The sequence below is a fragment of the Callithrix jacchus genome, chromosome 7, assembly GCF_049354715.1.
Source record: "Callithrix jacchus isolate 240 chromosome 7, calJac240_pri, whole genome shotgun sequence".
NCBI classification, from domain to species: domain Eukaryota; kingdom Metazoa; phylum Chordata; class Mammalia; order Primates; family Cebidae; genus Callithrix; species Callithrix jacchus.
Genome location: NC_133508.1, coordinates 120,043,169 through 120,066,127, shown reverse-complemented (window position 1 = coordinate 120,066,127; position 22,959 = coordinate 120,043,169). Strand labels below are relative to the sequence as shown.

At 35.2% G+C, this 22,959-nt stretch overlaps 1 long non-coding RNA gene across 3 annotated transcripts in view; it reads left to right on the top strand.

Annotated features, from left to right (window-relative positions):
* Positions 1 to 206: 206 nt before the first annotated feature.
* LOC108592755 (uncharacterized) overlaps positions 207 to 22,959 on the top strand; it is a 378,034-nt gene continuing 355,281 nt past the window's right edge. For all 3 annotated transcript variants that reach the window (XR_013520538.1, XR_013520537.1, XR_013520536.1), the window contains exon 1: positions 207 to 564. This is a non-coding gene — a long non-coding RNA (uncharacterized LOC108592755). The remainder of the gene's footprint in view (positions 565 to 22,959) is intronic.

Here is a 22,959-nt window from a genome sequence, read left to right as displayed (position 1 = left end):
TTATAGGCAGACAAATGCCTTAGGAGTTCAAATGATTAAAGTAGGGGGTTTCACAGGGGGTGGTGGGAGCAGGTAGGGGTGGCTGTCAACCCGAAACATCAGAAGTCGTTCCCTATTAAGTAGTTGTCCAATTTCTTGTTGTGGTCTAACCTATTTCGAAGAGTAAATTCAGCCACAGATGTTCTCATTTTAAAAGACATGAGCTTAGTTTCTTAATGCTCATTACTCTATGTAGAAATCCATTTCTCTCTTTGCTGTCTCTTTAGGAAATCTTTGTTTAATAATGCTCAGTAAATTAGGCCTCCATAGGCTTGGCTTTATCCCACCCTGCCAGTTTCTTTCCCTTTCTGTACCTCTGTAAAATATCTGCTTAGAGTCTCTGATTTGAAATGTTAATTAAGGTGGGCCTGGCCTCAGGTTACAGTGTGCATCCCTTTTTACATGCAAAGGGGAATATGCTAACTAGGTTACTTAGAGTCTGGGGGCCAAGAGGGAGGCTTCCAGAAGACAACAAAAGTCCATGAAGAACAGGGCACTTCTCAGCAACCCTCAAGGAAGCAATCGGTAAGACTGTTGGCTGAAATGAGTTATCTAGTATACAGAGACGTCTAGTATTAATTTTGGCCACGGTTTTTCTTTTTGTAATCTCTTAATGTTAAGTTTGTGTCCAGTTGACATAGATATAATATGATTTAATTGAATATTCAAAAAAGCCAGATATGTGACTAATCCTGCCTACTGATTTCAAACAGGTAAATAATGTTCAATCTATTTAAATTCAAGATGATGATCTCAACATTTTAAGGTTTCTGAGTGAGATATTCATTTCAAATCATCTGGGCTACCTGAAAAACCTAGAGATAATGCCTATATTACCCTGCAGAAAGCTTGTGTGTATTTCTGTGTGCATTGTGATTGTGAGTGTGTGGGTATGAATGTGTATGCATCAAAAGTATATATGGGATTGTGAATGCATTTCATACACGGCTCTCCTAGCAAGCAAGATTCAGAAAGAGAAAATCTACATTTGAAAGCAAGGACACTGTAGATGTTAACTTTAAAACATGTAAGATGTAGCACAAAGAAATAAATTAATATTGTTGTGTAAAGAGTACCCTAAATTAGCCTCCAGAGACATGAATTGCAAAATAAATGCAAAAGTTACACCTTTAATTACTGTGGTGGAACCTTTGAGATTTTGAAACATTTATTTGTATAAATCACTTTCATAGTTATTATGGAAAGTATTTTCTAACTCTTTTGATTATAATGTTGCAGATGAGAAATGCTAGTTTCATTATTCTCATACTCGAGATGTTTAAAGTTTTCCCTTTTATTGGCATGAACGCATTTCATCTGTGGAGCTGTAGAGGACAGTCATTTCAAGCTCACACATGCAAAGTATTTAGCCAGAAACATTTTTCTCTCAGAGGTCAATCTTAAACTCCCTTTTTCTTTTCTTCCCAATAAGACAGTCTTTCTTCCTTGCTTTATAGCAGGAGTTCATTGTGTTATACTATATGCTCTCCAATAACCATAGATGCTGTAGAATCATTCCATTTTTGAATGTAGTGGTCAATCATGTATGCTCAGCTTTTCCTTAATTTTTAAAAGTTAACTTGCCATCCCTTTCATATAAAGCCAGTAGAAATAAAACATTTGAATGAACTAAACAGTGAATATTTTGAGCAAATGTGTGAACAAAGGAGATCATGTAAAATAATCAGTGACAGAAGAGAGTTTGTGCTTTTACTCCCACTCCCCTTATTAAGAATAACCTGGCTAAATAAATAAAGTGTGTGTGTGTGTGTGTGTGTAAATTGGGAGGGGGGCTGTGGGTGATCCCAAAGAAAAATGGAGCATGGAATGTTCATAACATTGGCAGTCGACATACCACACTGGTCCGCTCAAACTGCTGTTCTAAAAAATCCATTTTGTTTAAATACAAAATTTCAGCCGCAACCAGAGAAAAGATCACCTCTTCAGAATTTATTAAATGTTTCTTTTTAAAGAAAGACAGATTAGAGCAATTTGGAGAAGTGTAAGTGATATTTTTTGACACCCGAAGAAGTGAAAACTAATTTCTGACTGAGGTTTAGAATCCTTTTTTTGGAAGTCTTTAGGAAATACTGTTTTTCTTACTGTTTTATTGAATGAATAGCATGTTTTATGTGGGTAGCATGATTCTTTGCTTTATTTCCTGGCCACTGCTGAAGATGCAATATAATACTTTGCACCAAGTTACAGGAAATAAAATTCAGCAGAGTCTATTTAGTTTGTGACTATCTGGAGCTTTCTCTTACTATTCTTTAAAATCAAAGTCTAAAACAGATAAAAATCTACAAATTATTCTCCATTTTATTCACTTAAAAATATATCATCACTACTTTGCAAAATACCATTAGTCGAAGTCAATAATTCTTCATTGGATATGTCGTAAAATGAAGTTAATCATGACGATTATCCTAGACAGTATACATCAACACTACTACCACTTTCCTTTTGGAAGTTATAGAAAAATCTCACTCCAAAGTAGGCCACATTAACAGAATGTATGAGCTCACTTTCCCCTCCGTGGCTTACACTGACTCTCCAGGTTATTACTTTCCCAGCCGCTGATAATGATATTGCCAGACTATTCCACTTCACAAAAAAATATTTAAATAAAGTTTCTTCAAGCACAAATGAGATGCAGCATATTTACATTTTCATTTGATGAAGGCTGTTCCTGCTATCTTTGTTCTTAATTTGGTCTCAAAAGAATTAGCACTAAGAGGAAAAATAGTCTGTAAATATGTATGAAATCAAATATAGAGGCTAAGCTAAAAGGTATTGACTGCCAACAGAGCTTAGCTGCAGGAGGCAAAATTTTCTCCATAGTTTTCTTCTTGGCTGGAAACACATTGCCTTCTATCTAGATTATTTAATCCTCAAAATGCACATCAAAGCTTCTCATCAGGTGGCACATGTCTATATAGGCAGTTGAATGTCAAAGATCTAGCTTAAAGATTTTTGAAAAATGTAAAAACATAATAGATCCCAGATAATAACACAGCAGTGGAGCTCCTGTCCTATTCCTTCCAGCGAAGTACCAGCATCACAGGCTGTGGCTAATCTCTGTGGCAAAGGGAAGAGCACATTCTGCTGCTGGAGAATGTGTGACATCTGTCCAACCGCTAGAAATGAAATGCTTAAACTGGGTTCCAGACCAATATTAGCTTGCTAACAATCCCAATCTCACTCTACACCTGTGGCTGAGGAGTGCTCTGAGCCATAAATTGTGTCCTGCTCTCATGCCCAATTAGGCAGTGGAACAACTTATGCAAAAATATGTAAGAGGCATTTTCTGTCCTTCTATGTGTAGCAAGATGCAGGCTTCAGCGTTAGCTCTCCCCTTTTAGGACTCATTTTTCAATCTTTGGCAAGGACAAATTACTTGTAATGATTACATCAACTCCCTTAAATGATTATATCATTGTGAGTTTAGTTTAAAAGCCCTTTAACACATTTATTTTTGCACTTCAAAAGTGGCTTTTGTGTTAGAGAGACAGCCCAGCATATGGAAAGAGACAAAAGCCTCTATATTAGTTGAATATGCTGTACACAAGGGACTTGGGGGTGTGGAAGGTCACATGCTAGGTGTATTAGAAACTGCCTGAAATAGTTCCACATGGGGCTCAGCGTTTTATTCATTTATATGAAGATGTTTAGGTGAATAAGCTAAGCCTTTGTCTTATTGAAAGATGTTACAAGAGGTTAACTCACAGTCAGCAATCTCATCCATAGCATATCATCATCATCATCATCATCCAATATCTCTCCACCTCTTACAGGAAAGCGTCTGGATGTTCGTTATATTTGAAAAAAAAAAAAAAATTCTCTGGCTTGTAGTTTGCCCACAGAATAGTCTCATACAGATTTTTCAGATAGAGAAAAGAAAATTAGAATCACTGAAGAATGCCAGCTACCGAGCACCTCCCCCCTTAATTATGCTACCCCAATCCCCTTACCATAATCTGCCCAGCAACAAGGCACTTGCAGCTCCCTCTGGGGAGAAATCATTATAATGTATTAATTCAAGATTCCTAGTGATCTGGGACACCATAACACCACACAACGGTTGTATTAAATGCATTATTTAAGTCTGTCAAGTATTTGGGGATGCATTTTGGCATAAAGACACTACATAAAATAAAGTTTTATTTTATTAACAATCATATGGGAGAAATAGGGCCTGATGTTCCAGGTGCGATTTTAAGCACGGCTACACATCTTGGCCAACCACCCCTTTTATCTCCCCTCCTTTTCTCACTTGGCTGTTTAATTGCATTCTAACCCTAACCAGGTTGAAGGTTTTGGGGGCCCTTGATGTTTTGGATGCTGTGCTGATTTATAGCAAAAGAGTTTGCACAACGTTGAGTTCTGTCTTCCTCCAAACGTTGTTATATAAAAGACGAGAGAAGAAGAATGGTTAGGAAGCCGTGTGTCTGACAGACAACAAAATTCTCACACTGGTGGCTATTTGCATCCTCGCCCAGCTTGAAAATGTTGTCTGTTGTGCCAACACAGCTTCCTTACTTGTAAAAAATGCTTCTCTCTGTTGGAGGGCTCAGAAAGATATTCTTCCTACAAAATCCCCTTATAGAACCTCCAATCCCCTTGGGGCATATTCGCTGGTTTATGGTAGCCATGGACTGTCACCGGTCCCTCCTTGGTCTGTGAGATTGGGACCCGTAGAAATGGCTGTGACCGTTACTTTTCTCTTTGGGGATTTGCCCTTTTTTCATTTGGGTGGAGATTGAGACTGAGCTTTGTTACAGAGAATTATCCTGTGGCAGTGGGTCGGGGAGATAAGTCTTTGTTGAGACATAAAACACATACAGACAAAAGTGTGAAAAATTGAAATGACAAGGTTGCTTGGGTGTTGTTTCTTAAGTTCGCTCAAATGTTCAGACATAGGAAGTAATGTACTCTTTGGCTCCTTGCTGGGTACTAAAGCAATTTCATATTCCATGTCTCCAGAGTGGAGGTACTATATGATTGTAATGCAGATATGTATACCACTACAGCATCCTAGTCTTTACATAACCTTAATGTATCTAAATATTGTTTTGACTTTGGTGTAGTACAGAAATAAGATGGATGTCATTTTATAAGAAGCTGGGCAGAGGAATCAAATGAAAGCCAAGTTTCTTGCTATCTATAGTTATAACAATTACATTATCCCTTTCATATGGTTAAAATTTGTCAGTATCAATAAGGGCACTATATGAAAGTCAGTTGATATTTGTTGTCTTATTAATTTAGTATCTAATCTGACATTCTTTGTCTCTGGCAGATATAATATTCTCATTTAATTCCAATAAGACTTCTCCATCATTAGGCCTCAGGTTTAAAATTTCTGGAGTCCACGTAAAACAAATTTAGTTTCTATGTAAGATATGTTAAATACTAAAAACAACAAAACACGAACTACAAAAAAAGCATTTAACATCTATACCTAAGAAAGAGAGAAGTATTTATTATCTGCTCGACTATTGGTATATCTTAGAGGTTTTTAGAAAGACGACCTGTAAGTTCTGTAATTTACCTTCGAGACATGATTCAGAAAGTAGTGGTTTTATTATCCCATCATTATCTGTGAAGAAGTGCCATGAATATGTCATTTTTTATTTGCTTTATTTTATGAAACAGGGTTTTAAAAAGAACAAGGTTAATGTGTACCAAGTATTCTCATAGAAATCAGGAATTTTATTTTAATACAAAAATTCAAATAAAAAATGAGATATGTTTAAACAAAATTAAATTAAAAACAATATACTTGTATAATACACTGAAACTTTGTTTTTCAGTAATATAGTTAATGAAATTATATCTAAATACTAATAAAACTAAGTACACACATACATTTTCTGGTATAAATGTAAGACAAGCAAATAAAAATAGCTATTGGAATAAAGATCCTTCTAAACATTTGCTGAGAAATTTTAATGTTTTCTATTATGTAACATTTCTATCCCTAAAACTATTTCAACTTGAATAATTTTTAAGTGACAGAAATTGCATTTATAACATTTTTTTTTGTTTGTTTTCCTGAAATTGATAGAAATCTGAGAAGATCTAGGTTCTAATCCTGGCTTTGTTCCTGATTTGCTGAGTACTAAGGCAACACATTAACCTCTCTGGACATAATTTTTCTTTAACATTCAAAGATTAAAATTAGAATGTCTAAATTCTTTTCAAATTCTCATATTCTATGACTCTATCTTCTTTTTTTGTTGTTCTGGGCAATCTTTTAGAAAGGGTGTTATCATCTTAAACCACAGTGTAAGGTATTGAATATATATATTAGCAGTACTTTTCACCTCTTATTTATTCACCAAATAGAATGACATTAGAGTGTTGCCAAATTATCTCAAATTGGCCCAAAATGTGAAGATCTATACCAATTACATTCAGTGTCAAAAGATGAGACATTTATCTCTTCTGTTGTATGTTTTAAAAGTTTCTGTTAATTTTATGATAGCATGATATTCATTTCACAGTATGCTAAATCATTAACAAAGTACTTTATATGACAGTTAAGTTTAATATTCTAATTAAAAATTATGGTAAATCCTCATTCAAGATTCTTAAATTTCTCTAGTAAGATGTTTTGTTGTATTAGTTAAAAATATTATTTATCTAGCTATATATTCTGTATCTTAGTTTAGTTTTTATTTATAGCTTTTTTTAAATCTCAGTTTTTATTTATAGCTAGTAGAAATAGATAAATAAGTAAATCAAACAAACAGGAGAATTAAAAATCACTTGCTTTTGATTGAACAACACTTATGGAAAAATCACTCTGCTAGAAACTAGTAATACAAATATTAATAATTCATATTGTTTATTATATCCTAGAGCTTTTACATGCATTATTTTTTTAATTCACAAAAAACCTTATAAGATATTAGTAATATTCCTTTACACAGATGAATTAACTAAAATGCAAAAAGGTTGAATTACCTACCCAAGGTAACATACTAGAAAGTGTACCCAGGGTACCATCCATGGCCTGTGCTCTAAATCTCTCACTCTATCACAATCTCACAGTTTGTAAAGGGTCTGCCTTTACTAAGGTAGAGGCACATTCCCAACTATCTAAAATAAAATGAATAAAGTTCTTTAATCGGGGCTTGGATACATTTTGGGAAATTATAGGAAGGAGATATTTATGTGTTTGTGTGTGTGTGTTTTAGCAGAAGATGTGGGAGGTATTATTTTAACTCAAAATAAATACCCACTTCCCTGAGAAAATCACAATGTTATATTTCCAGAATATAATTTGTCCATTTGCAAATGTGCAGACAGGACAAGGTGATGTGAACCGCGCAGGCTCCAGTGGACTCACTGAACTTGCCTGCTAGCCAATTACGCCAGCAACAGCAGTTCTAGCTGGTTCTCTCTTAGTATTTGGCTGCATTTACTAGCTCTTGGCTAGGAGGTTAAACTTAAGTTTTGCCCAAAATTTATGTCCTAAGGAATAACCTGAGGATGTCCTACAGAGAGGTAAATGGAGAAGATTAAAATCTCCCTCCTTTCCCTATTTCTCCCAGTTGCATTTTCATGTATCCAGTGGAGGACCACAGGTTTTGTTTCATAAACAAAAAGGTACATTTAGAGAGAGAGAGAGAGAGAGAGAGAGAGAGAGAGAGAGAGAGAGAGAGAGTGAGTGTGTGTATGTATGTATGTGTGTGTGTGTTTCATGTTTATGGTTGGCACAATTCCTAGGGAACCTCCTTAGTGTTTTTGAACAATCACCCAATATCATATTTGAAACCATATTGTTTATGGGAACCTTCTTTTCTGTTATTCTGAGGACCCTCATGGTTCTGCTATTTTGGAATTATTTTGTGATGTTTAAATCAAGTAAAGAAAATAAACATTGACTTGTATATATTTTTATTTGGTTACATTCTACTTTTAGTACTATAGACAAATGGATTTTCAGGCTATTAAGTTTCCCCTTCTTAGCCACTGAAAGTTAATTTTCAATTTCTTCCCCATTCGGTTATGTTTTCAAGTCACAGCCACTGGTCATAACTATCATTGCAGAGGCCAGGTTCTTGCCTTGTGTTATGTCAGGATGGAATTGAGTGGGACTATAAGGAGGGACTGAGACTATGGAGAGACAATACCCTTCCCTCAGTCTTTTCACAGGAGACTTGCATTCAACTAACTGTAGCTGAGAAACCTGCACTTTTCTTGAATGTGGGGTAGTGGAAAACAATCCTGTGGTGCTCAGATTTAATTATTAGGTGGACAGTGTAACTTTCCTTTTTTCTCACACCTCAGGTATGTTAAAAATAATAAAAAGTATGTGAAACTAACATTAGGATGTGTGCAGCATACTCATATTTAGAATGTGGCCAAATGTGTTTTATGGTAGTATATGTTTCTTGCCTCAAATAATATTTTCCTTCAAATGCAGAATTATCTGAATATAATTCCTTTATATCTAAAAATGACAACACATTGTCTCCTCTCTGGTATATTTATTTGAAATAAGAATAAATTTATATACATATGCAAGTTCTTTCTGGCTTTCTATCTCTATATTTAACTTCACCAGAAATACAAATATATCAACTTTGAGGCTATCAGAGGTAGATTTGTGGGAAAGATGAACTTGTTTTTTGTGAAGAGAAGAGCTGACAAGACAATGTAGCTTAAACCACTTGCATCAGTGAAATAGTTTAAAAAAAGTTGCTAACTAATCAGCTTAGATTCTTACAAAAAAATAAAGGAAATTGTAACTATAAAGAGCATAGAACCTCTGTGAAACTTCAAAAGGTACAGCTGGCTGGAGAATGTACAGTCCCCTGAGACTGCAGGATAAAAAACCTGTAAGTGCACTCTCTAAAGTCTTTTCTCCTGACCTCATGCCAAGGGTAAGATAGAAGATTTTTTATTATGACTTAGAAACAGAGTTAAGGTGAAAGAACTTGAGCAAAACAGATGAAAAGCTGGGACCCTTTCCATTACTCAAGGGAAGAACACAAGCAGAGGCCAACTGCTGGTTCTCCCATCTGCATCTTGAGTTGTGCTGTGATTATTGTACTTGCACCTTTTACTCCTGCAGTTACAGATGCAAATCAGTGAATTCTGACCACAATGCAAAGGGTAAAATGCCAGAGCAGTCGAGTTTACAGTCATTTCTTCTTCAAAGCAGCCCTGTCCTCTGTCCTTGTCAAAAGTAAGTGCCAGGAAAAAAGTAGCAGGTTTGCAGAAAACACAAAAATATTACTGCTAAATTCCAACACAGGTTAAAGAATATTCAGTAATGTTCTGGGCTCGAGACTCTGTGCACTGTGTACCGTGTGTCTGAGGCTGTGCCCTGCGCACTGTGTACATGGATGATACACTTCATTTCTTTCAGGAGGCTGCATTCAACAATAAAATGCTTGCAGAATGACACATTTTAAATCACGTTCTGAGCTGGATTTGCCACCTTTTTCCTTCTCAGCTGTTGTAGTTCTGTTCTGAAGCAGGGAAAATCCAACAATTTTTTAAAAGAATAAATTAGAAGGAAGCCTTAATGATGCAGATTTTGAGAGAATTTATGTATTCTTTTAGATCTTAAATGTCTCCCTTTTAAAAAAGCAAAACAACCATTGTCCCAGACATCAGCTTTTAAAATGTACCTATCTGCCTGTGTAAACTGTTACGGACTTCAGTTTCATCTGGACTTGAACATGCCAGAAGGCCACCGATCATCTGTTCCTGAAGGAGTCTGTCTGCCTGCGTTCGCTTTTTTTTTCCTTTTTCATTTTTGCGTGTGTGTTGTGGGGAGAGCTGTGTTACACATTCTTAGAGCTAATGATTGAATCAATCTTTATATTAATAACATGTGGCCCATATTATTAGTCCCAAAACAAATGACATGTATTTTAAAATTCACTTTTAAAAATATACACTGAACTTTTATGATGGGGAGCCATTGTAGAAAGGAAGCAGATGTGTAGCATGAAGATAAAAAAGGTCAACCCATATTAAAAGGGGGAAAGCAAGGTAAGCCTTCATTCTGTTCTGTTTGTAATGTGCTGCCTCTTCCACTTGATTAAGCAAGGAGGCAAGCCAGTGAGAAAATGCACTAAATAGACCCGTAGTATTGGTGAGTAGGTACGTGTTGGTTCTCTGGCTGGGACTTAACAGAACTGATAACTTACAGACACTCAAGAGTTCTCGTTAAGCCTCTCAACGATACATCTTGTTTTCAGCCCACACACTGGCTGAGGATTTGATTTTTGTTATGTGACTCACACCAAAGAAGAAACAACCCTAACGTTTCCTAAGGATGGGGACCAAGAGTAACAAGAAAGAAAGGACCACAAGGAAAGCCAGATGACAAAGCAGGTGGAGCAAGGAAAGGCTGACCTAAAAAAAAATAAGAAAATAAAAGAGTAAAAGAAAAATCTGGGTTTAAACTCAACTCCTTTCAAATGAGATTGGTGATTGTAGCACTTGAGTGAACATCAAGTCCCATGAGAGAAACATACTGCCTGGCTTTAATTGTTAACCCTACATTACAAGATTCTTTGTCATAAAACTAAAAGCTGTTTGACTCAAAGCGCAATCTTTGCACATGAGATTGCACAGGTTGTGATGAGCCTGGAGACTTAATTACTTTCTTGCATCAATTGATGGGGGATCCTCCAGGTCAGGCTTATGGCATATTGATGGGAAGTAAAAGAAATCTTACACCAAATTAGCCTCCAGTGTGCTTGTTTCCCAGATACTCAGGAATGCCTGATCTCTGTTTCTTCCTTTCATAATGTCTTAGTATTCAGGAGCAATATATTTACCATGGATACTGATATGGAGTCAAATCAGACGGAAGAAAAAAATGAGCAATGCAAAAGACTGGCTCACAATTACTTTGCTAAAATAATTTTCTATCAAAATACATCTGATGTAAATCAGTGCCACACTTTCTAAAGTTAGAGTGTTGCTTAATTTTTTTTTACTGTGCAGTGCTGTGTTTGCAGTTGCTTGTCTGCAGTTTCGAATAGGCATCTTGCTTCTTCTATTTTGTTTGTGTGTTCCTTGGGGTGAGTGTGTGCAATTGCTTAGTCATAAGAGTGATTTGTTTAGCAAAGACTCATTTTACATGGTTTCTGTGGTTTCATTTCACTAAATATAGAATAAATTTGGAGACCAAGAAATGTTTTTTATGCAAAAATAATTATAAGGTTTTAACTGGAAAACCTTAAGACAAAGGGCAGTGCTGGGAAATAATTCTGGTGGGAGAATGAATGGATTTTTGATTTCACTAAGGGAAACAGCCCAGAGTCAGTATCTTTTGACACTGCTCCGTCTCCATCCCTCTGCCTCTCTCTCTGGCCGTATTCAGTCCCATCAGCTTTTGCAGCAATTCTATATATTCTGTGGGCAAAGGCAGCATGTCAAGGCCTTGTCATTTCTGGTCAGTAGAATAGTTTGTCAGGAGAGTTTCCACTATAAAAAGCATCAGTAACTCATCAGAATATTTGTTGTTTCTTTTTGACAAAAGAGGCAACTGTCTGTCAAGAAAAATCTAGAGTTTTCCTTGCCTTCCCCGAGGAACCTGGAGTCCACTTTGAATAGCCCTAGACTGCAGAAATCTTGTGTGCAAAATAGATGTATTGATTCCTGTAGAATCTTGTTATTTGTGACATGCAACAGTATAAGACAACATGACTTCGCCTATTTGTTACCATGTGTGAAACAGAATGTGCGGGTTTCATTAGTGACGAGCTTATTATGTGCAGTCTTTAAAGGAGGTCTCATAGGAAACCCACAGAAGTGCAATCCACATATCATAATTCAGGAAGGGACCTTGTACATATCCTTAACTGGTAGCTCTCTGGTTAAATATCAATGTATTGGTTGAATCTTTAAAAAAATTTTCTAGAGCTAAAAAAAAATGCATACTCATGCTTATAAACAAACGAGTCAGTTGCTTAAGGGTTATAAGAAATTGAAATGCAAATAGCACTTTGTAATGATACCACAGAGACTGACATTGTAGTCAATTTCTTGAGAATGCATCACTGTAAACTTAGTTTTTGCTACTGGTTTCCTTAGTAACTGAAACAACATATTGTTCAGGATATAAGATAATACTCTGTTTCAGTGACTGAGAATCTGGACCTAAAATGTAATTGATTTTGCATGAGGTACAGGATTATCATGTCCTCCCCATTTTGGTGAGGCATTATAGCACAAAATGAACGTAGTTGGAAATATTTTTCAAACCCAGCCATTTTGTTTCTAATCATCTCATTGTGAGAATACTAAAATTGCTAACGGTGTGGAATGTTATATCTTTAAGAGGAACAGATTATTAGATAGAATTATATAATTGATATCTAATTCCTAAGCATACCAGGATACTGTTTATTTCTCTTCTGTCACCTGTAGAGAGCGGCATATGAAGAAGTGTATCTATTACTATTGAATAATAGTGATGCTTATTTTGTAAGACTCATATGTAATTCAGTGCATGCCTGTGTAGATATTATAAAGCATGCATATAGAGAAAAGCCTGATATCCAGTATAATTTTGCAGTTTGAAATCAGGACAAAGAGTCAGATCATTCTATCTTAATTTAGTTTCTGCAGCTGGTCTATTATACTGCCTTAGGCAAATTATTAGATCTCTAGTGTCTCAATATCCTTATCTATAAAATGGGAATAATAACACCGTCATCACAGGGGTGTTATGTGGATAATTACTTGATGTGTGCAGAGAGCCTTGAAGATATAATATGCTAAATCTTATGATTGTTTTAAACCACATATATAGCAGCATGCTTTAGGCATAAAATTAGAGAGTGGTTTAATGAGCTTAGAAAATTGGAGGCCTCTGGTTTAGGAGAGGAGTGTCTGGAGACTTAGCAAAGCTTTGTCTAGTTTACTGTTTCTGCAAATAGCATTTCCTAAAGTGATATGGCAAGAACAGACTGTTTAGTGACTAATTTCTGATGATACCCTTCCTAGAAATACTGTGTCCCCAAGGAGGTGACAATATTATGCTCAGGGCACCTCTGCTCTAGTGAATTTTGTAGGTAGATTTTGTTTCCCCCAATCCATTGGGAAATCGACCTGCTTCCTAACTGCTCTGTGGGTGATTCAGGTTCCTGGTGAAGATTTTTTGGATGAAACTGCTGCCTATCATAATGCCTTGCTAACTTCTTTCCCATCACATCAGCCATCAACTGCTTTCCTGTGATGTAGCAGCTTGCCAGAGGAAACACCCTGGATACTAGGGGTATTGTATTAATTCGTTCACTCATTTAACAAACAGTGAAGGTCTACAATGACTGGCTAATATTTTTGGCATGTAGGGATTATAAACAAATATTAAATTATGGTGCCCCCGGCTCAGCTTTTTCCCAGTATATAAGAGGCAGGTGCCACATGCACCCACACTACAGAATAATATGGTAAGTGCAAATCTCATAAACATCATACAAAGAGCTCTAATTGGTTTGAGAGTGGCTAAGGTGATTAAAGACAGATTCTAGGAACAATGAGAGCTGGGCTTCATAGAATAGAAAAGATTTCAAAAATAATGAGAAGCAGGAGGAAGAGAAAAGATCAGATAAGAAACAATACATAACTACAACATTTTCAAAGGGAAAAGGAAGCAAAAGTTTGATTCATCTCAAACAATACAGCTTGGTAAGAACATCAGATATATGGAGGACAGTAGCAGTGGATAAAGGTGGAACTATGACTTTCTGTAGTATCACTTCTCATGGTTTATATAGTAATTGATTTATGTCAGTTCATCCTTCCTTCTGAGGTACCCATTCCAAGTTGGTACAATGTCTGATTACGAATATTCTATATTATTCCTAATTCATTAAATATCTGTTGAATGCAAACAGGAAAAGGCCAAATTGTAAGGAGACTTGACATCAGACAAGAGTATGGATTTGTCCAGTAAGCAACAAGGAGCCCCTTCTCCCAGAAGTAACACACAGCAATAGGATGCCGGGAAATGTATAGCCTACAACAGGAAAACTATCAGGATGCTGTTGCATTTGTCAAGGGGTATATTTGCTAGTGGGTAGATTAACTATTTGTCAAATCTACCCCTTGACAAATGGTTGCTATTACCAGGGTGGTAGTAATGATGAAAGAGGTATTATCATTCAGCCATGAAGCCAAGGGACAAGCCACGGCACTGTACTCCCCGGCAACAGTGTGCTTAGAAGAAACTGGGTAGCCATGGTCAGGAGCTGGTTTGGCAGGAAGAGTGAAGAAGTTAAGTGATAGACATGTTGAGTCTGAGATATACTTAGGGCATTCAGGTGAGGGTGTCTGGCAGATGTCTGAAAATAGGAGACTGAATGAGGAGAAAGTTTAGAAATGGAGATTTACTTTTCAATGTCGTCTGTATAGAACTAAGGCTTGAAAACCATGGGGTCATTGAGAGAAGGAGCCTGAAGAGAGAAAAGGATAAAGGACCCAAAAGAGACTAGCATTTAGAGGTGGGATGTGAAACAGAACCAGGTAAGAGAAATCTGAAGTGCTGTCTTTCAGAGAGAGCTGGGAATAGAACTAGGCATGGAATTCAAAAGACAGAGACTTTCAAAAAGGACAGGCTGATACCAAAAGTATAAGTAGGAGAAGACTTCAGAAAAGTCATTGAATTCAATTATTTAAAGTTTACTGTTGATATTTAAGGATGTTATTGAGCCATTAGTACTAAAGCCTGACATTAAGGGATTAAGGGCTAAATGAATGAGTATTGAAGAAGTGAATGCAATAATTGTAAACCACTCCTTTCAAGGGTTAGCAGCAACAAGTGTAGAAAAATAGAAAAATAATCTGAGAAAGCTGTTGTCAGAGAATACTGCAAGTTTATCACTGTTAGAGTTGCTGCTTGGGATGTTCCACAACTGTATATTTCCTGTATGGATATATATGGCTTCTCAGTTTGGCTGCATAGAATTCTGTTATAATAACTTCAAGTTCATGATTCTGTTTTTGGTAGATAAAAGCTCTTTCATAAACCTCTGGTGTCCTTGTTCAGAATGGAATAGTGTTCATAGGAGCCATAGTTCTGACTCCTGAGCCAGTGTTTATATTCTCACAAAACGGCAAAATTTAAAGAAAAAATATATAATCTAGACACAAAGGCATGTAACAAATTAAATATACCATTGAAGTCTCTTAAAAACTAAGATAACTTGATGTTATATTCTAGACCGTTTTATAATTGAAAACCACATTCATCACATTTCAATATATTGTGTACTTTTATACCGTTGGGCAACAATTCTCTATGGGTTTCCCACGTTTCTGCACATCAAAGTAAACAGCAGATTTGCTTTCAGCCTTAAGGATAGAGATACTGCCTATCACTGGAGTGAAAGGCAAGCATGCTTACTGACCATTCTCCTCTGATATCACCCATGGGCTGTGCAGGTATTACTTGGCCCTGATCTTCTTGTCCTGAGGGACTTGGGGCTCAGGGAGCCAGTCAAAGTGGTAAACCTCTGATTGTGGCTATTGCTGCGAGTAATAAACTACTTTCTCTCTGATCCAGGAGTCTCATGTATTCCACTCAGATTCATGAAACTGTGGCTTGTCACCTTCCAATTATTGCTATTCTCAGATCCTTATCAGTTGTTGCATATTCATTATTAACAATAATAACAATAATTTTAAAAAGTTAAAAACTTGTAACATGTATTGAGTATCTAACATGCCAGATATGATGTTAGAACTGTAAGAATTCTCATTCATTCAACATATATGTATTTAGCATCTATAATAAACCAAAGATTATGCTAGGCTGAACATTGGGAAGTGGTGAACAAAAAGATTTGAGTCATTTCTTCACAAAGTTGATGGTCTATTTAATCCAGCATCCCTGCATAGCAGGAATATCATTATTTGAGAACTGAGAAAATTAGAGGTCAGCAGGTTTACATAACTTACCCAAGGTCACACTGTTCTCTGCTTGGGACAGACTTTGAAAGCAGGTATGGACTGATTAGGTTATTATTATTTTCACCACACCACATAGTACATTATTTAAAATTTTAATATTTAGCTTTGAATACATATATTAATTTAAGCTTATATTTTGTAGATCCTCCTTATACATTTGACAATTGGATAATATCTAATAAAATTGTTTTGAAAATGAAAGAAAGAAACTTAATAACCTTTTAGTCACTTTTGTAGTCAAAATATGGATTCACGTTGAACACTCCTGTCAAAATATTCTCTATACCATCCTTTCCCAAAGCAAAAAGGATACAGCCATGTTGCAATAAATTAGAAGTTAAAACTCGAATTTTAAAAAATCTTTTTTCTCTTGTTTCTCCCATAAGCGTCAGAAACTTTGGATTTTACTTTTTAAAAAATAATTGGTATTGGTATGGAGTTATATTCACAATTAGAAATAATATTGTTCAGCAGCTTATGAGCAGATACAAAGCTACATTAGCACTTCATTTTGTTCATTTGTATTAAACATGTTTTCTGCTGTTAATTTTTTGGCATGGTGCAGGGGTGCAAAAGGGAGTCAGTGCTGCTTAGTAGAGATCCTTAGACTCTGAAGGCAGGCGTCATCGTCACGCATTACGCATCTCTGGTCTTACCAGTTTTACTCAACTTGTGATTTGGGCAAATTACTTTTCTATTCCTCCATTTTCTTTCCTGGAAAATTGAATAACAGTAGTACCTACAGCTAAGATTATTATGTGGCTTAATTGATTTTAGGAACTCAATGCACTGAGGACGGTGCCTGTCACATGGTGTACAATAAATGTTAGCAGGATTTGTGACATCACACCAGGGACTCACTGAATAAATGTCTCCATTAACTCCCTATTTCTTAAAGTTATAATTGTTCAAAGTAACATTGTTCTGAACTCTGAGCTCCAAAGCAATGGCCCTTGACTTTTCTGACTATTTCTAAGCATAGTGCAGTCATGTCAGTTTAATAATAATGATTCTTGACTTATAAAAGTAAATGTCATCAGCTTCCACTGTGAGCAAGGTGAATGGTCTGAAAGAGAATAAGGTATCAGACATTTTGTCCCCTATTCCCAGCTCATTACTCACTTGTTAGGGCAGAATAAATAAATCACAAATAAATAAATAAACAAATCACTTAACCTTTCTGCATTTCGGTTTCAGCAAAATGAAAGTGATAAGCCTTTGTTTTGTAAGGGCCTCGAAATCATTGGCTGAAACGTGCTACAAGAGTGCAAGTGTTATTAACTTCCCAGTATTTCCTTCTTTCTTATGCACACTCTGAGTGTTTACTTTTCCTCTCGGGAATTAAATACATCTTTAACATTGATATGCCGTAACTGCAGGAATTAGTGAAATTTGCCAGCTCCTCACATAAAATCAGAGGACAAGTAAGTCAGGCAGTTAATTATGTCAAAGAATAGATCAGGGGAAGGAAGAATAGCTTCAACAGAAATCTCCTGATTGTTGTCCCAAGTTCAGGGTTACAACTTTGGAAGGTAAAAGGGTGGGTGGAGGTTGTAGAGATAAAAAGAGCAGTTTCTCTGTGTTGCTCATTCGTGCTTTCCCTGCACTCTGCCTAGACTTCTTCGAGACTCCTGCATCCTTTCGCTTGCACAGTGTGTAACCACTTCAATCAGATTCAAGCTGCTCTGTTTTGTATTTTTTAAGTAATCGCTGTTGCTTGATATGTCTCAAAACCTATTTTATTTCAAAAACCACATTCCTTGCCTATTAATTTCTTCCTTTATTATTTGTAAACTCATCTTTGAAAGTGCAAATACCCATCCTTTATATGTACATACATGTATATAAATATACATATATATTTTTGTTGTTTTTAAGGGTATTACAGAGTTAAACAAATGCTTATTATTTTCTTATTAATCATTCATTATTATTCTTATTCTCTTATTTTTAAGTGACAAATATTTGTAAATTTTGGAGAAATTATTGAAATATGTGAAGCATTACTATTTTGCTCCTGTTCATAAAGCAGACGCAAAAGAGTTATGGTTTGTTGGCCAAATGAGATTTGCTACACTTCTCATAAATCTCTTATTTAATGTGTTTTTGTAGGAAATCAATATTACATTGGTGTAAAATACAGAGAAAATATGCTACATAATACATTTTATAAAATAGGCTTCACTAGAAGTACATGTATGATATATTTTAATATGTCACATTTTTATTTGAATGTGGGATTACATTTTCATGTAAGTGTGAGTGTGTCTTCTCCTTGGAATTTGCAAACTCCATCAAATTTGTTTGTTTCATGTATATATCTGTTCATGTTATATGTATATAGAGAGATTGATATAGATAAAAACAAAAATAGATACACACTTCTTTTCTTCAGTATTTTGTTTCGTCAATATTTGGAGACCTGAATTTTTGTTATGCAACAGTTTTAAAAGGAAGTGCTATAAACACATCAATAAGCTACAGAGCTGACAATACACATTTAGGTATTGTGTATGTATTAATATTCTTTCAAAGAAATCTTATAGTACTCATGAATTTAAATATTTTTTATATAAGCCATGTAAATATAATGATTAACAATCTGCTGTATTCACTATTCCGGACGTGAGATGTAGTATTTTTCTAATTACATACACCAGTGTGGGAGGATATGACTGCAAAAGAAGATTAAGCCGTTTGTATTTATTCAGTGTTGCTTTATAGCATTAACTAGGAAACTCAGTCCTGCTATACTGAATGCTGAGGAATTTGCTTACCAGAGTAGCAGACGCTGCCAATCTTGGCTTGAGACAGCAAACTCAACTAATTGTCTAACAGCAGTGATTTAGCTGTATCATCCTTCTACAATCTTGCTATTGATGGGAGCATTTAAAATGTGATGAAAATTACTGTTTAATAATGAGGACTTGGAAAACCCACCTGGCAAATGCATTCTTTCTTTTTTTTCCTCCATTCATTTTTCAGGTAGAGGAGAAAATGTCAAGTTTCCAAATTTTAAAATATAGACTTTCTTATAATTTTTTTTATAAATTAGGTTTTACAAATATGTTATCAAGGGCAGGGTTAAATTTTGTTTCTATTGTTATGTTTTTTGGCATTGTTTTATTTTACAGTTTCCACAAATGCTGTTGAACCTCTGTTTTGTTTCTCACTTTTATGGTTGAAGATCGTGGGTCAGTGGTTAGGGTTGCTTTTACAACTGTGGAAGCTATCTTTTGATTGCTGCTCCACTTACTAGGTTCTGCTGCGTAAAGCTTAATGGAGGTAGAGGCTTAAAATATTAAATAAATATAAAACTATTACATAAATCTGAGTATGATAATTCAGATATCTTTTTAAAAAGATGATTTGTGCAGCAGAAATTCTACTACTCATGACAAATCTGTGTCTAAAATAGCGTATTTTATTATATATCTGTGAAGAAGAAAAATATTTCACATATAGAAGAGAGGATCAAGGCCTTCCAAAATAATATATAATTAATAAGGGTGTGTGGGTGAGCTGAGTGCAAAATCAATCGCCCCCTGGTTACCAGGTTTGATGAAGTAGATATTTAATAAGTTGGGACATTTACATTCACTCACCACTCAACTGAGCTTTGCAGAGAGTTTCCCTAAGATTAGTATGGCATTTCCGTAAGTTGACAGTTCAGTGCACAGAAGGAGTCACTTAAATGGTTCTCCATTTTTCCCTGAAGCAAAATTTGCAGTGAGCATATGTAGCAGTCTGTACTCCTGCGTGAATACCAATTGGTGTCATTAGGCACCTGGAGTCTTAGGTTACATTTTCAAGATGTGATTTTCAACTGCAGCAGGCGCAGACATACCAGTGTCATATCTTTACTGTGCGTTTCATAGTTTGACATTGTCTAAGTGATTAGGTTTAGTTTTGGGAATGTCCCTAGTAATCTCATCTACTTGGAGAAAAAGATAATACTAAAAGTTTGGTGGGTTCCCCTCATTCCACATCCACTGGACTTCTGAGAATCTCTGGTAGATGGGAATAAAGGATCAGTAGAAACAGCAATGCAAAAAGGTGGCTGCAACAAGGAATAGAGTGATATTAGTATTTTAGTCAGATATTTACGAAACTAACCAGAATGAATTCTTTCCAGCAATTGAGAACCGTAAATTAAGGTACTCCTGAACTTTTCAAGGTTATTATTTTTATACCATTTGTCATTGGACAATATGTGTTTATATTCTACTGATGGCATAGGGTTAGAGAAGGATGACCTGGATTTGAGACCCCGACTTACTATGTTGTTGATATGAAACCTTAGACAATCATTTTCCTTATTTCAATTCCTATTTTTAAATTTTCTATGTTATAATATATCCTGTATTTCTATGAAATAATACATCCAAAAAATACTATCTAATAGGTAAAATGGTACATAAATAAAATATCAGAAGTAATATGTTATTTGTCTGGTCTCTGGGAAGTCTCATTAGAGTTTTTGGGGGTGTTTCCAAAAATATTTCCATTGCTTCAATAGTTTTCTCTATACTTTCATAAAGAGTGTTGACTATAAAAATATAAGAAGTTAATCTCTGATCAAGCAACTTCTTAGTATATAAAAATATAATTGAGGTATTTTAGAACTGTGGGAATTAAAGATACTATTTGACCTATAAAAATGTATTAACTGAATTATATATCAAAACAGGTAAGAGAAGAAACCAACCTTAGTCTTTCACAGAAAATAGCCATTTTAGCTTGTCTGTGACGCCTATGGGTATTGTAAAAACATATTTAGAATAGAGAGGACATTCTTCCTTCAGGTTACAACTTTTGTTCATAAAGGTACAATTACGGTTTTCAGTTATTCTCAGATCAAATGAAGTTACCCACATGTGATGGAAAACTCTTTCAAGTTGTCAGCTCATGGGCAGTTAAGTTTACTGTCATTCATCCACCCAAATCACAGCAGATGGAGCCTTATCCTTTTCAATCAATATCTTGGTTAAATTTTTATTTTGGGTTTTAGAAGATTGATGAAATTGATGGGAGAATTTTGTGAGTGTTAATAAGCTTATACAATATTTTAGATATATAATTTCCTTCTTCCAAAGGTTGTAGAATCAGATTCAAATTCTGAATTTCTCAAATTTAGTGTCAAACTAGTTTGGGTCATTGTTGTGGTAAATATGTACTTTAAAAGTGCTGCAAAGTACTTTTCCTATTTGGTTTGCATGCCCTTGTTATGAATTACTTATTGGCCAAACATCTGTCTTTGAAATTCTTCAAAACTGAAGAGGATAAAGAGATTATGGTGCTAGATTGACAATTTCTTCATAGAAAATATGGGGTAGTAATAGAATTTTTAAATAATTATTTGATTCTTTAAGTTTAAGGCACCTTGGTCCACTTTGAGGAAATTCAGTTTCCACTATTATTTTTCTCATCATAAATACTAAAAATATGAACAGAGAGCTAATGTGCATGACCACTTAAATTTGAAAGAGAGTCTATGAACAATGAAAATAGAAGAATATTTCAAAAGTATAAAGATTGCTGTATCTTAAAATATGTGCATGAGAAAAAATTTTGAGAAATAACATGTTAATTATGAAACATGGTTATAATAGATACAAGTTAATTATTATGACATGAATTGAATATCAGCAGGAGCTGGCATAATTGATGTCAGATGAATGTGGAAACTCCCTAGGATCAACTCAATCCTGGATGAAGTGACGATTGGAAAAATATAAAAGCTGTTGTGATGCATATACTCATCCCCTGATGAAAGCCGATTAATTCCAAAAGTTGATATTAAGTCAGTGGGGTGAAAATCTCTAATGATCCTTTCATAAAAGTTTGAATGAAAGCTGGCTATTTTCTATCCATAAGGTATGAAGAATGTCATTTGTTTGGGTGGATATTTTGCTACTATTCATTAAAGGGTCCATTGAATTCTACATCCTCCACCTTCCTCCTCCTGTAATTGTTTCATATCCCATGATATGAAGTGTAATTTGTTCATCTGTTTTTTTTAATCGTCGTCTCATCTTATAAAAGTAGATGGATATGCATTTTAGATTATTTTGTTTCATTACATGCCAAATTAGTAGCACTTCCTCTAGCCTGGTTTTGATATTTCATTGATTCTAGAAATAGCAGTGGGTGGCAGAATGGGGCACCAAAAGGCAGCGGCAGAGCCAAATCTGTCTCCTGCTTTCATTTTTAACATTTGAGCTATTGTGAAAGGAAAAAAATCTCCATTGAATTGAAACCAGAGATTTAAAATTTTGTATTTATCCAGTCCTATTTACAAAATCTTCATTGATTCATTGTCACAGATTTTGTTCCTCTGCTTATAATTCCAACAGACAAATGAACAGAATCTAGCTATATGCAGAAATAGATATAGATATCACATATCACAAACTCTTCAATAATTATTTTTGCACTCAGAATTAAGGGATCCAGTTCGATCAAAGAATTGACATTCTGCCTCTCTGATCTATTGATTTAACATGGATACTACACTAACTTTTGTGTTGTTTCATGTGAGCATGTTAGCCTTTTCAATCTTAGGTTGGTAACACTTCATGAAGAATGCCAAAGGTAGCTCAAGAAGTAAATAGAATTAAATAAAATCTGTATCCATTAGATCATCTTTCTCATAAAAATAAAAAATTAATAACCAAAAAAGATGTTCATCATGATCTCAATTTATTCAGAATCTCTCCAGTGATTACCCTCAATGTTTTTATTTCTCTGTTTCCAATGCTCAGCTGATCTCCTGAGCTAGTCTTTGATTTCCATACTATCCCACCTTTGTAAAGAATTTAGTGTCACTTCTTAGAACAGTGTCTGTATATGCTGTTGTCTGGGAATTCAGCTTACTGAATATTGTTGACTGTTCACTCTTTTTATAGTTTTTTTTTTCTTAGTTCTCAAATCCTATTACAACTTCCAGAGACTGTCCAGTATTATTTT